Here is a 12,461-nt window from a genome sequence, read left to right on the forward strand (position 1 = left end):
TGGGGTGCGCTGCTGTGGCCCCTGAGCAGTTTGTTGGGTTGGCCTGTCGTCACCAGTTAGTTTGCCAGGTTGGGTGAGGGGGTAAAGAAATGTGGTGCTGCTGCATCATGCGTGACAACAGTAGCCAGGGGTGGAGAATGGTCGTCTGCAGGCTCAGAGGCCCCTAAGGTAGCAGAGGGGTGGGGGAGAAAGAGAGAGAGAGGGTGTCTGTTGGAGATCAGTGGTGGTCAGAGGGGCACATGACGGTGCCAGATCCTGGATTGAAACTAAATCCTCGTGTCTGTCAGGGAAGAGAACGTAAGCATATTTGAGGGTTTATGTGGAGAAGGTGGACCCTCTCGACCAGTGGATCAGTCTTAAATTGCCTGGTGTGCTTTTGAAGCAGGATTGGTCCTGGGGAGGTAAGCCAGGCATGCAGTGTAGTCCCTGACACAGACTTCCTAGGGAAAACAAACATTCGTTCATGAGGCATGTTGTTAGTGGGCCGTACATAAAAGTGACCGAACAGAATGGAGCACATCTGGGAGGACTTCTTGTCATTGGAAGGTGGGGAGGCCCCATGACTTCAGTGCCAGGAGAATGGTTTTCCAGACTGTGGTATTTTCCCTTGCCACACCCATTCCTTCTAGGATTGTAGCTAGTGGTCCTGTTTGTGGCGATGCCCCTGGCCAGCAGTTACTGCCCCAGATCATCATTCATGAATGAGGTCCCCTCGTTGCTGTGAATGAAGCCTGGTTACCCAAATTCATAAAGACAGTGCAGAAGGCCTTGATAACCTGGCAGGGGATGGCAAAAGGGAAATGTGAGTATTCGTTGATGATTGTAAGGAAATAGAAGATGGGAGGGGCCCCTTGAAATCAATGTTTAGGTGCTTGAAGGAGCAGGTAGCTTTGATCAGGTGCGCCTTGTCCGGTTGGTAGAATTACGCTTTACATTCGGTGCAGACCTTGCAGTTTTTTAGTCATTATCTGGACTTCAACGCAGTATGATAAATTGCGAGCTTTAATAAAATGGAAAAACCTAGTCACTCTGGGGTGAAAGATTACTTTAGAGGGTCTGCAGTCTGTCCATTTGGACACTGGCACGTCCCACGGAATTAAGTGTTCGGTGGCTCATTAAGTTTGCTGGTCCAGTAGAGGATAATGATGATAGTTGATGATAGTTGTAACTGAATGGTTCAATTCTCCAGCTGAGGATCTAATCGTTCTTGATTTTTTTTCCCTCCTCTGCTTATTATTTGTTGCGGAGTCCAGAGGACCCCAAAAACCAGCAGCACTAGATATGCACCATGACACAGGGTTACTTAAACAAAAATAGTTTTTAATTATATTTGAACATGAAAACAGAATTGTAGCTTTAACTTGTTACTTAACCTACTTAATCCCCCCTCTAAGCGCAGGTGTTTGTAATGTGTATTTAAGATTAGAAAAGTTCTTTGGATCTCAGTCCAATCTCACTGGTTGCAGGCAATTCTTGTATTGTGCACAGAAGTTAGCATTAACAGTTCACCAGTCTTTGGTGCTTAACAGGCTTACAGAGGCCCCTAAGGTAGCAGAGGGGTGGGGGAGAAAGAGAGAGAGAGGGTGTCTGTTGGAGATCAGTGGTGGTCAGAGGGGCACATGACGGTGCCAGATCCTGGATTGAAACTAAATCCTCGTGTCTGTCAGGGAAGAGAACGTAAGCATATTTGAGGGTTTATGTGGAGAAGGTGGACCCTCTCGACCAGTGGATCAGTCTTAAATTGCCTGGTGTGCTTTTGAAGCAGGATTGGTCCTGGGGAGGTAAGCCAGGCATGCAGTGTAGTAAGCACCAGTCTTTGGTGCTTACTACTCAGGAGGATTCTTGTTGGTCTTCAGAGAGAGATTCCTTTTTGTTCCAGGACATCCGCATCTGATTCCTGTTTAATCAGTCTTGCTGATGAAATTTGCCCCTTTCAGGGTTCTCCAGATGATCCTTCTTTCAAGTCATCTTTCACATAGCCAGTCTTTCCTTTGATCAGGCAGTCTTCCAAAAGTTTGCCAGCTTTGTCCTTCTGTAACTGATTTCTGTCTCCTTTCTCTCTGTTTCACACCCTCCCTCTCTGAGAGCAAAACTGTTTTGTCTGCCTGCAAAAATCACATGCTCTCCCAGGCAAGTTGTATGCTGCAACTTTGTTGCTCTTTTTGCAAAAAGCACTCTGCAAAAATCCTGCAAATATTCTGTATTTTAAAATCTTTGTGTGCAACCTGCTCTAATAATCCTTCCCAAAGCACATCTAAATACTCTGTCACATATTAAATATGAATGCTGTCACTCGCTCATCCGTGAAGAAGATGAATTGTTTTCCTGCTAGGTAGTGCCTCCAATGGCATATTTGCTCTACAATGGCCTGGCCTCCTTTTTGACTGAAGAGTGGCAAATTACAGGGCCTTGGAGGGTGTGTGAGAAGAAGACAACAGGTCTGCCCACTTGGTTGAGTGTGGCAGCCAGGGCAAAGTCAGACACATTGCTCTCCGCTTGGAATGGTGTGGACGCGTCTATAGCATGCATGGTTGCCTTGGCAATGTCTTCCTTGATATGGTCAAATGCAGCTTTGGCTCTGCTGGCAAGGGAAACGTCGTGTTTTGCCCAATGAGCGAACCTTGTCTGCATAGTTGGGGATCCATTGAGCATAGTATGAGAAAAAGCCTAGGTATCTCTTCAATGCTTTGAGAATATTTGGGACAAGTGGCTCCAGCAATGGATATGTGCAGTCAGGGTCTGGGCCAATGATGCCATTCTCAACCACACAGCTGAGGATGTTTGGAACACACATTTATCCTTGTTCTAAGTAAGGTTCAAGAGTTTTGCTGCCTGGGGGAATTTAAGAAGATTTGCATTATGATCTTGCAGGTCGTGGTCACAGATGGTCACATTATCATGGTATGGGAAAGTGGCCTGCAGATTATAGTAGTCCACCATCTGGAAAGTTGAGACCCAGTTGGTGATGAAATGGACCTGGAAGAATTGATGGAGGCGGCCATCGGTCTCAAATACGGCATTCTGGTGGTCTTCTGGGTAGATCGGGAGCTGACTTCAGGTTGATCGTGGAGAATACTTGATATTGTGTAATCTGGTTCACCATTTCGGTTATGCGGGGAAGAGAGTATGCATCAAGCTGTGTGTTCCAGTTGATAGTTTGGCTGTCATCTATGACCATCCTATTCTTTTCCCTGTTCTTTACCACAATCACCTAGGCCTTCCAAGGGCTATGGCTGGCCTCGATGATACTCTTGCCCAACAAATACTGAACCTCCGGCAATGAATGCCTTGTCTGCTCCTGGTAGCCACCAGTTAGTCAGGGTGAGGTTGGGAAACAGTGGGGGTGTCTACCTTGAGAGTGGAGACGCCACAGGTTGCATGTAGAGGGCCGTCTGTGAACTGTTTGTTGCAAATGGTGAGGGGTGGATGGGGCCCATTAAATTTCAATGCAACTTTCTGAAGTTGGCACTGGAAGTTCAGCCCCATTAGTAAGGGGGCACAAAGTTGTGGCATGACAAATAGCCTAAATGTTTATAAGCTATGTCTCCAATGGTCAGGGTCACTACACAGGACCCATGGATAGCTGCCATATGGGATTTGGATGCGAGTGATATCTTGTTTGGTGGGCTGTACCTTGAAGGATAGGCGCTTAGCCTAAATCTTTCTGTACTCCCGCTATCAAATAAACAGTTCATATTGCACCTGTTTACCTGGACGCCATCATGGACCTGGCAAATTCATATGGTCCCTCTTGGTTTGAGGTGATGGAGGCCAGTATAGTCTCGCTGAGTCTAATGGGTGCTCACGATCCCAAGATGGCCACCCTCGCTGTTCCCTGTGGTGTTGTAGGCCCGAGAAAATTATGCCCATTGACTTGCACAAGGCTTTGCTGGTTCGCAGAGGAGACGGTGCCAATCACGCTGTCCAGAGTGGCAAATGCGCATGCACCACTGCTAGATTTCACGGATGGTTTGGACTGCCAGACTTTGGCATAATGTCCTTTCTTTTCTGCACCTAGCGCATACTGCTTCCTTGGCAGGGCACTTTCCTCTAGTGTTTACCCCGCCCACGGAAATAGCATTTGGGGTGATCATCTGCAGTAGCGACTGAAGTTAGGTCACTAGAGGAGTGGGATGGTGTCAGCGACCAGTCACTCATGGCACGGAACAATCCCTCAAGCTAAGATAGCGGAGGGCAACCTCCAGCATCTTTCAGTTCAATTGCCCTCTAGATCAAATATCTTTTATTCCAGGAGTTCCTGCCTTATGTACTCTGAGTGGATTTTGGCCACATATAGTGTCCCGAATGAGGTCCTCAGCGTTCTGGGCGGCTGTCATGGCCTTGCATTCACATGCTCTGCATAGGTTCCGGAGGGCCCGAAGGTACTTGACTCACTGGGTTACTGCTTTCTGGGGGCCATGAGGTGCCTGGCGTAGACTGGGCCTTCAGTATACCCATGGCCTCCATGTACGAGCTGACGTCGTTGATCATCGGGAATACCAGAGGTCCTCACAAGCAGAGGAGCCTCAGTCGGTTTTCATCCATGGTGATAATGTCCATGGCCACCATCAGGAAGTCTTCAAAACAGTATAGCCAGAGTTCACACGTGTTTGGGGTGTCAGATGGTCGAGGGTCTAAGTTGAGCTTCTCACGTTTCAGGTACTGCTCCATCTTTCTTTAAAAATTTATAGTTAATAAAATTGATGTGCCATCAATAATCACAAGACTGAAGTGAAACTGATAGGCTTTTATTAACTATAGACTGGAACAGCCATCAACCTCATTGACTGATCAAGGCAAAGTAAAATGGGGAGCATGCAAAAGGTTATGGGTAGGATTGGTCTCGGGAGGTGTGTCCAGCCGGCAGAAGTCAATCATAGCATAACAGTGTCTTACAACAATTAGGATTTTAACTTTGTAAAGAATGGCAAGCACAACCAGCACAAAATTACTGTGGGGCATAACACTGAACATTTAATATGTTCTTCCCCCAGCAGTAAATGCTTTAGTCCAGTAGATTATATTTTGAGGAAAACTGCAAATAGTCTTTTTCTGGAAGTGTTAATTTAGGATCAAGAGGGTCAGCAATGTAGTTATAACTGGAAAATATCTGCATCCTTATTGCTTTCATCCACAAGCAGATCAGAGGGGAGGTTCATATAATACAGTACAACTCCAATTATCCAAAATGGTCAGGACAGTGCCTATGTTGGATAATTTTTTTTAGATAACTGGTCTTTTTTTTTTAATAGGCCAGTAGCAACAGCAAATCAATTCTAACAGTTTTTAAACAACAAGAAACAACAAGGGAAGGCTTTTTAAGCCTTAAAATAATGTTTAATTCTCACAAAAAAATGCTGGCCGCTGCTGATCACTGACACCTCCCCACTGAAGTCCCCACTCCTACCTGGAGGCTGCTCTTCTTGATGATGCTGGGACAAGGGATTCCTCTGACTGCTTGTGGCTGAGAGACAGTGGCACGCAGTTTGAGAGGGCTGAGAGACTGGCACGCAGTTTGAGAGGGCAGAGAGACTGGCACGCAGTTTGAGAGGGCTGAGAGACAGTGGCATGCAGTTTGAGAGGGCTGAGAGACTGGCACGCAGTTTGAGAGGGCTGAGAGACTGTGGTACGCAGTTTGAGAAGGAGAGTTGGAGAGAAAAGTCAAAATGGAAAGGTAAAGAAGAAATGGAAAGAGAAGAGAAATGAAGACAATCATCATTCTAATTTCATGTCGTGTAATTTTTTTTCCAACCTGTGAAGTCAGTTCAGCTCTGAAAAATCTTTGGATAAATGAGGATTTTGGATAATTAGAGTTGTACTATAATTCAAGCTAAAGAAGATAATTGAATATACCATAAACCGTGATTTGTAGAACTTTCTTCATTCTGGATTTTATTTTCTGGCACCCAATCATGAACAAGAAAAATCAGTTCCTTATTTGATTTGATGCTATAAATCAAATTACATTGCACTTGATCTTTTTTTGTGGTCTTTGTATAAGGCTCTACTACTTTAACTGCCAACTATTACTTGCCCACAATATTCATTGCAGGTAATATAATCCATATTTTAAATCTTTTGTAGCAGTCTCAGTATTTCTGAATTACAACTTTTTGAATTTGACTAAAAGCTCTTTTTCCTGCTTATAGGGTGTGTAATGACATCTTGACCTACAACAGACATGTATTTTGAAAAGCTGTGCAGTAAATGAATTAAGGGGATTAACAAAGCACTTTGTAAATGAATGCAGTTGAGTTTTAACTTCTGTTATACTGGTCATCTTTGAACATCTGGAATTCTGGCCATATATGATTGACTTTTGTTAAGATCTTATTTGTGCATGCCAGCTGATGGTTACTGCCATATAGCTCTGAATAACTTCCATGTTCTATATGTATAATTATTATTTGTGCATCATTCATACCACTTCACAAAATTTCCAGAAATAATCAGCCAAATATTATGCTCAAAGCCTAAGCAGAAAGATAATGGGCTGGCAACTTGTGTTCCTATCTCTTAAAACAAAAACAGGTGATGGAAATATAAAATCAGCCAGAAATGGAAACCTAATGATGAACAAAGCAAACAAAAAAGGAAAATGAACCCAAATTAAGTTCTGTTAATTCTTTGAATGGTACTTGATTGCAGTGAATGTTCTAACGCTAGAGTAAGCATGGTATTCAGATTGTTTCAACAGTAATTATTGTGACAAATGTTACTCAATTTACATTAATAATGAATCTTCCTATATTGCTAAATTCTTGCAAGGTTTAAATTAAGTAGTGAACCTTTATCTGATGGATAATTGCTCGTCTTGGTAGCTTGGTAGTTGTATAAAAGCAGAAGATTTGACAATAATACTAAATTCATGAGAGAATTTTCCCCGAAATTTGATTTTTTTTTCATAGAAAGTGCAGGCCCTGTGGCCCATCAACTCATTGAATGGTGCCATGCCAACAATCTTGCGCTCAATATTAGCAAAATCAAAGAGATGATTGTGGACTTTAGGAGGAGGTAGGGGAAGCACGATCTAGTCCTTATTAAGGGCTCAGTAGTGGAGAGGGTCAAGAACTTCAAATTCCTAGGTGTCAACATCTCTGACGATCTGACCTAGAGCCTCCATGTCGATGCAATCACAAAGAAGGCTTGCCGGCAGCTATACATTGTGAGATGTCTGAGGAGATTTGGTATGTCACTGAAGACTTGTTTCTACAGATGTAGCATGGAGAGCATTCTGACTGGTTGCATTACTATCTGGTATGGAAGCACCAATCTCAGGTCAAGAATAAACTCCAAAAGGTTGTTAACACTCCATCGAGGACATCTACAAGAGGAGGTGTCTTAATAAAGCAGCCTCTATCTTCAAAGACCCCCACCACCCAGGCCATGCCCTTTTCATTCTGCTACTATCTGAGGAAAAGTACAGGAGCCTAAAGACAAATACTCAGTGGCACAAGAGCAGATTCTTCCCCGCTGCCATCAGATTCCTGAATAATCATTGAACCAACGACACTGCCTTACTTTTCGTGCACTATCATTTTTACTTTTTTATAGAAATGCTGCAAGATGGTTATAATATGAATGTTTACACTGTGACGCTGCTGCAAAATCAGCGAATTTCATGGCTTGTTCATGACAATAAATTCTGATTCTGTCTGTGGCCAACATGGTGCCCAAATTAAACTAAGTCGCTTGCACATGATACATATCCTCCACTTCATATATATTTGCGTGTTTAGCTAGAAGCTATTATTGTATCTGTTTCCATCACTAGCTCTGGCAGCCTATTCCATAGACGTTCCACTCTCCATTGAAAGAAAATGCATTGCACGTCTCCTTTAAAATTCCTCATTCCCACCCCACATTAATTGAATGTTTTCTAGCAGTGAAATTTTTGCCCTAAAAAAGCAGTTATTAATATCTACTCAATCAATGCCCCGCAATTTTCTAAACATCAGGTCTCCCCTCAGTCTCTGCTCCAGAAAATAATTTATCACACCTTTCTTCACAGCTCATGCCTTTCAATCTAGGTAGTATCCTGATAAATCTATTCTGGACCCTTTCCAAAGTCTCCACATCCTTCCTGTAATGAGACAACCAGAAATGAACATACCTCCAAGTGCAGCCTAACCAAGTTGTATGCATGCACATGATTTCTTTACTATGCTCCTCAGTGCCCCAACTAATGAAGGCAAGCATGCTATCTGCTGCCTTTACATGCCTTTATCTACTTTTGTGGCCACTTTCAAGGGGTTATGGAGCACAACCCCTAGATGTTAACCTGCATATCAATATTTTTTAAGTCCTGTCATTATAACTGAATACTTTCCCCTTGCATTTGACCTCTATCTTGATTACAAAATTAAACACTATTTGTCTCTTCTCTGCCCATATCTGCAACTGATCTATATTTCACTGTATACTTTGATAGCCATGTTTTGTGCTCTTTGGGTGAGAGACATTAGATTAAAAGGGTTGTGTGTGGTGAAGCTTGAAATGGAAATGTAAGACAGCCCATTACCTCTCACCCATCCCTGAGCCTTTACTGGCATATAGTAAGTGCCTGGCAAATCTGATTTGTTTTAATCCTCAATTCTACTTTCCTGCCATTTTATCCACTTGTGTTTATCTGCCTTAACATTCAGACTCTACTTCCATTGTTGTTTGAGGAAGAGAGTTCCAAAGGGTCAAGACTGTAAGGGGAAAATATTTTGCCTCATCTGACTTAGGTGACCTCTTATTCTTCATCTAGAACCAGTGATTTTTTTTTCCCTCAGAGGAAACATCTTGACCAGATCTATCCTGTGAAGATTTTTCAAGACTTTGTTAGTTAAGTTCCCTCTTGCCCTTTTAAATTCTGGTTGCCAGGGAAACTGGCCATTTTGTATTGCTCTTCCATGCTGACTGGTGAGCATGTTTCTGTATTAATTCCATATATCATCATTTGTCTAGGTATAAAAGGCTATATAGCATTTGTAGTACTCATTGAGACACCTAAATGCTGTTTAAGGAAGAATCACCATTTAGATGGCAAACACAAGCAATTCAATACCTAGGTATACAACTAAATAATAATCTCGGCCATCTTTATAAACTAAATTATCAGCCATTAATGAAAAAATTACAAGACGACTTAGAGCACTGGAAAGACTTACCACTAACACTGATAGGAAGGATAAACTATATTAAAATGAACACCTTCCCAAGGATGCAATACCTATTTCAATCATTATCAATTCACCTAACAGAGAAATTCTTCAAGGAGCTAAAGAAAATAATAAGGAAATTCTTATGGAAAGTGGGGGAACTGGGGATAGCACTAGATAAATTAACAGAATGGTACAAATTACAACTACCAAACTTTAAGAATTATTATAGAGCAGCACAATTAAGATACCTATCAGATTTTTATCAAACAAGGGAAAAACCAGATTGGACCAGATTAGAGCTATAAAATAGGGGAGAACATACCTGAGCATATACTCTATAAGTGGGATGAAAAATTGGTGCAACATAGGAATTCACCAGTATTGCACCATCTACTCAACATTTGGAAGAAGATTCACATAGAAAGGAATAAAATAAATTATCAACTACCAAAATTAATATTGACACAAAATCAACTAATCCCTTTCACAATAAATAACCTTTCCTTCAGAGAATGGGAGAGAAAAGGGATCAAAAGAATAGAAAATTGTTTTTCGGGAAATAAATTATTATCTTTTGAACAAATGAAGAACAAATATAATATAACTCACGATACAAGGTTTGCATACCACCAACTGAAAACCTACTTGAAGGACAAATTGGGAAACAGTCTGAGGTTAACAGAAGGAAGCAATTTTGAATATGTGATTACAGACACAATTATAATTAAAAAAATTTATAACAAACATGTACATCAAACTTCAAGAAAAGGAGAACGAGGAAACAAACTGTAAACCTAAACAAAAATGGGAACAAGATCTAAACATAAAGATAAAGAATGAAACATGGGAAAAGCTATGCTCCGGAACTATGAGAAATACAATAAACACGAGGTTACGCATGATACAATATAATTGATTACACAGGCTATACATCACACCCCAAAAGTTAAATAAATGGGACCCAACAGTTTCAGACAGATGTTTTCGCTGTAAAAAGGAAACGGGAACAACAATACATGCAATTTGGACATGTGAGAAAGTGGAAAAATTTTGGGAAGATCTAAAATCAAAGAGATGATTAAATAAAATCACAAAAAGCAATATACCAAAAAACCCAGAGATCTTCCTTCTAAGTAATATAAGAAATAAAAAATTTGGACTCGATTTGGATGGAGCACAAAAAAGATTTATTATGATAGCCCTAGCTGGAGCAAAAAAATGTATTATGTCAACCTGGAAATTAGAAGATAACTTGAGAATACAACAATGGTACATAGAAATAAATAAATGTATTCCATTAGAAAAAATAACATATAATTTAAGAAATAACATCACAATATTTGAACAAATATGGGAACCATACATGAAATACAATAGAGAAATCCTACCATGAACCTCCACCACCTAAAATGACAGAAGGAGAAGACAACGAAATGAATGACTCAGTATATAAAAGTAAAAAACAAAAATTTCTTGTTTATTTTATTAAGTGACGACATTGTTTAACGGACTTAATGTATCTTATAGATTGAACTTTGAATAAATGGGAAGGAAGGGAGAGAGGGAAGGGAGGGGGGAAAAGGGGAGAAAATGACACTATATATTCAAGAGAAAAATGTCTGTATGTATTTTAGTCAGTATGGTTTATTGTGTGAAAAATAAAAAAATATTTAAAAAAAAGAGAGACACCTAAATGCTGTCATCAGTCTTCCTTGGCCCATATTGTTGTATCTGGCCCCATTTTTCTTTTTTTTGGCTCCTATCAGCCACCTGCCTTTATCTCCCAACTTTATCCTTGTCTATCCATTTCTATCAACCTTCACCACATCCTGGTTAACTAATCCTCTACTGGCCCGTCTTGCTCCTCTAACCCTTCTTATACTTGCCACTTCCTCTCTTCACTATTAGCCTTGATGAAAAGTTTCCACCTGAAATATTAACAATTCTTTTCCTTCCTCTTTCTCTCTTCCCACTACCACCTCCAAATCTGTTCAACCTTAGTTCCTCCAAGCAGTCTGGGGTTTATTTTGCTCCAGATTCCAGCATCAGCCCTCTAGTGTCTCTCTATCTGACCAGTAAAAACACTTGGCAGCTCTTGCAGCATCCAAAGATGGTAAAGATGTACAGTGCCCTCCAAAATGTTTGGACAAAGACACTTTTTTTCTTTATTTGCCTGTCCTCCACATTTTTAAATTTGTAATCAAACAATTCACATGTAATTAAAGTGCACATTCCAGATTTTATTCAAGGTTATTTGTATGCATTTTGGTTTGACCATGTCAAAATTATAGCTTTTTTTATGCATAGTCCCCTCATTTTAGGGCACCATAATGTTTTTTACCATAATTTATCTTTGCAGGTCTTTGCGATTACTCTGGTGTCTTTAATTGCTTCATTGGTGCAGGTATAAGAGAGTGAGGCTTTATTCTAAGCTATTGATCACTTTTGGAGTCTGTCATTGTAATATTTCAACATGAGGACCAGATTATTAAAAAAATTTAGATATCTTTGGCTTGGCTTCGCGGACGAAGATTTATGGAGGGGGTAAAAAGTCCACGTCAGCTGCAGGCTCGTTTGTGGCTGACAAGTCCGATGCGGGACAGGCAGACACGGTTGCAGCGGTTGCAGGTGAAAATTGGTTGGTTGGGGTTGGGTGTTGGGTTTTTCCTCCTTTGCCTTTTGTCAGTGAGATATACAGCACAGTAAAAGGCCATTTCATCCCATGAGTCCATGCCACCCAATTTACACCCCATTAACCCGAACAGTGGGAGAAAACCAGAACCCCTGGAGAAAACCCATGCAGACTCAGGGGGAACTGTGCCAATAGAAGTCAAAGAAGCCAATAAGTCTGAAAACAAGAATAAAACAATATGAGACATTACCCAAATTTTAAGATTACCAAAATCAGCAGTTTTGGAAAAAAAGCTCAGTAATTGCAAAGGGACTGATATTCCAAGGAAGACCTCCACTGCTGATAACAGAAGAATTTTCATCATAATGAAGAAAAATTTCCAAATGTATGTCTGACAGATCAGAAGCACTCTTCAGGAGGCAGGTATAGATCTATCAATGACTACTGTCTGCAAAAGAACATGAACAGAAATGGATGCTATGCTGTCATATGCAAACAGAAACAGGATGGCCAGATTAGTTTAAAAGAGCCTGCAAAGTTCACTTAAAAAAAAGTCTTGTGGATAGACAAGACCAAGATTTACCTGTATCAGAGTGATGGCAAGAGCAAAGTGTGGAGGAGTAAAGGAACTGCTCAGGATCCAAAAGGTACCACCTTTCCCATGGTTTGCACCTTGCAAT

At 41.1% G+C, this 12,461-nt stretch overlaps 1 protein-coding gene across 4 annotated transcripts in view; it reads left to right on the forward strand.

Moving 5' to 3' along the window:
• Positions 1–12,461, forward strand: part of cpeb4b (cytoplasmic polyadenylation element binding protein 4b) — a 118,418-nt gene that overhangs the window by 58,482 nt on the left and 47,475 nt on the right. The window lies entirely within an intron of this gene.

The sequence above is a fragment of the Narcine bancroftii genome, chromosome 9 (genome assembly GCF_036971445.1).
Source record: "Narcine bancroftii isolate sNarBan1 chromosome 9, sNarBan1.hap1, whole genome shotgun sequence".
Taxonomy (NCBI): Eukaryota; Metazoa; Chordata; class Chondrichthyes; order Torpediniformes; family Narcinidae; genus Narcine; species Narcine bancroftii.